Source organism: Atta cephalotes, assembly GCF_000143395.1.
Source record: "Atta cephalotes unplaced genomic scaffold scaffold00016, whole genome shotgun sequence".
NCBI lineage: Eukaryota > Metazoa > Arthropoda > Insecta > Hymenoptera > Formicidae > Atta > Atta cephalotes.
The window spans coordinates 4,516,364-4,519,696 of NW_012130080.1; positions in this window are offsets into that span (position 1 = coordinate 4,516,364).

Sequence of the window (3,333 nt, forward strand, 5' to 3'; positions counted from 1 at the left end):
TATATATATATATATATATATATATATATATATATATATATATATATATATCAGAAACGGAACATACACAGTCGCTCAATGAAAAACAAATATACGCGACTATTAATGGGACGACGTCGTGTGGATCGTGCCTATCGGGCTTATATAATATGCGACTTCGCATCAGCTGAATCGAACATCTCGGCCGGCTTTTTCGGGGGCTCGTCCCTCCGCGATCCAGAGAGATGCTGCGAACGATTGGCCGTGACAGAACGAGAACACGTGAAGATCGCGACACACTTATCACTTATTCCAATACGAACCAGTCATATTGAAAATAATCTAATGTCCGTTTCTACGAATATATTTTAATCTTGGTTCAACTAACTCTTCATCTCTTTCTAGAATCAGAAAAAGATGAACCGAGATTAAAGTTCCTAAAGGTGTTGAACCGAGTTAAGAGAAAGTCAAAATAACTTTATTTTGACATCATAAAAGTTAAAAATGATGAATTTTTTTATTTACAAAATTTAACGTCAAATAAAATCAAAATGACTTTATTTTGCTTAAAGTCAAATTTGATAATAAAAAAAATCATCATTTTGATTTTTTCTTGACTTTGTGTATTCCTTGAGATTGATAGAAACGGATATGTATCTATCTAAACAAAGTCCAAAATCGAAACGTCTTTTACACGAGACACGAGATGTTTTTCATGACCGTTTCTATCCTCCTATGTAAAAATTTAATCAAAATGTAGTAAGATTTTTTTCTGATTAATGATGCTGAAGTTCTTGTGTTGATATTTAAAAAGAGATCTATTTATCTAAAATCATTATCAAATTAATTACAAAATAAATATTAATTATATATTCTTCATGACAAAATCAATCGTAACGTTTTGGTTAATCTTCTAATCCTCCTCAGCGATAAAAATTAATTACATAATACTTTAAAATTAAGATAAGATACATTATTGTTGTTATTGCTTCCAAGGTAGACAACATCATCTCTTGCAGAAGACATAAGTTTCATCAGTCAAAAGAGAAAAGAAGAAATGGTTTCAAAGTATTGAATATCTACGGAAACGGCAACAGATGTGCACAAATCACTAATGTAGATTAACTTTAATCTTGGTTTAACTTACTTTCTATCTTTTTCAAGTTTTAAGAAAAAATTCAGATTAAAATTAATCTTTAGTAAAAATGGATATTGGATGTCTTTTAGAACGATAAAATTGTCTAAAATGTGTTCCGTATCGACATCTCGATTTTGGATTGTAGTTGTCTGGATAATTTCGATTGACATTTAAACTTTTGAGATGCAGACATAACATTACTAATTTCTGCAAATTTGATATAACAGTTATTTTTCAAAACTGGATTTACACGTCAAGTATATTCGATATTCGAGATGAAAGTAGAAATTTCGGAGATGGATGAGAGAAACGGCCGCCATGAAATCCCCTCTCGCGTCCTTGCCGGTGTGTTTTTTAAAGGTTTCGCAAGGATTTCGTCTCTCTTTCAAAATAATACGTGATTTCACGGTGCAATTAATCTCTGACACGCGTCTCGCATTAATGTTGACAGTGCGATGACGTTGACAATAGCGGTGCGTACAACTACGATTGTAAATAAATCGATTGTCTCCTCCCGATATCTAGCGACGACCAATAACGCGGGATAAATAATCCGTCCTCGAGACAGAGAGAAAGAAGCTATGTCAAAATCCACGGATCTCTCATTGACGCGTCTCTCGAAAGGGGGAGGGCAGTAGTGCAAAGATGAAATTGATGAAAATTTCATTGAAAATGTCAGGACGTTATCCGGGGAGAAACAAGTGACGGCAAGGATGCAGCTGGGTGTATACGAGCCAAGGCATCGAGGACCAGCTTTCCCCTCCCTCCCCGCTTCCCACTCCCCCCTTCCGCGCGCACCTCTTTCGCTCGCTGTCGCTATCGCTCCGACACGAAAATGTTCTAACAAAAAAAGGTGCGGACTTACTGTCAGTCGAGAAGGCGTCCGCGGCTGCCAGCACGGCTAGCGCGACGAGCAGCAGCATACCATGGGATTCTTGCCCCATAACAACCCTCTTTCTTCTCACGGTCGTGTCCTTCGTCGCCTCCGTTCCACCACACTGTGTCACGGCGAACCACCACCACCCAACGGCAGCGGGCACCACCACCGTTGCCAACCTCTCCGCGGTGCTTCCTACCGCGACAGTTTCTTCTCCCCGCCTCTCTCGTTTCACCCCAGCTGGCTTTCTCTCTCGCTCTTCTTCTCTTCTTCTCTTCCCTCTTACGAATATCGATCAACAACAATAACAATAACAATGCCCTCTGCTATCAGACGGAATATCTGCTGCAGCGATGATCACTGACGGAGCTTCCTCGCAAGACCACGCGGTCCAGCCACTGTTCGGCATCGGAGTCTTCTCAAAACATATTAATCGGACGTCTCTTTCTCTCTCTCTCTCTTATTAACGGCGCAACACTCGCCGCCCTCGTTGCTCCCGTCCTTTTCTACCTGTCTTTTAATCTCCTCCTCGCGGTTACTTGCTATAGAAAAAATACACTCCACGAAGTGGTGAGACCGACCGGCCCGCCCCGTATGCGGCCACCTCTGTCATCCGTGTGCGTATCGCGAAGTATTCTCCGTCCTTTTCCCTCGCCTTTTCTTGACCCTGCTGAGTGCTGCTGTGCTGCGTCGATCCGACAGTGGCGGATTGTCGCGCCGAGGTGTCAGCGCCCTCCAATTTCGGGGCGGATCTCCAATGCGAATGCTCCAATTTACGCACCTACAAACATCCCATCAAAAATAATCACCTTCCTCTGACGATCCTCAAATTAAAAATTTTTCAAATCACCGTACTCGCAACGAGTTTCGCAGTCGCTACGTTCACGCGAGAAAGAGCCCACATCGTTGTGTTTCATTCAGTTTCTGTTTCATTTCTCGTTATCACATAAAGAAACTATTATAATAGATAGTTATCATATCCCGCATCCGTTTCAAATCTTTCACGAGACTTTTAAATTTCTGATAATACACAGATGAAGAAATTGAAGTTATCTCGCGCTTGAAGATTTCTATTTTTGGGGAACTATTAAAAGTGCAATAATTCCATGTTTATTTAAGTCTTTATTTAATAAGAATAGAATTCGATTGATATATATATTACACAATTATAAAAAAAGTCGCCAAATACGGCTAAATGTTTATATATATATATACATATATAAATATATATATATATATATATATAATAAATACATAATTTTAGTTTTTAATAGTTAATAACAATACATAACTAAACTAAGAATATAACAAGAATGAATTCTCCTTCTCACACATTACT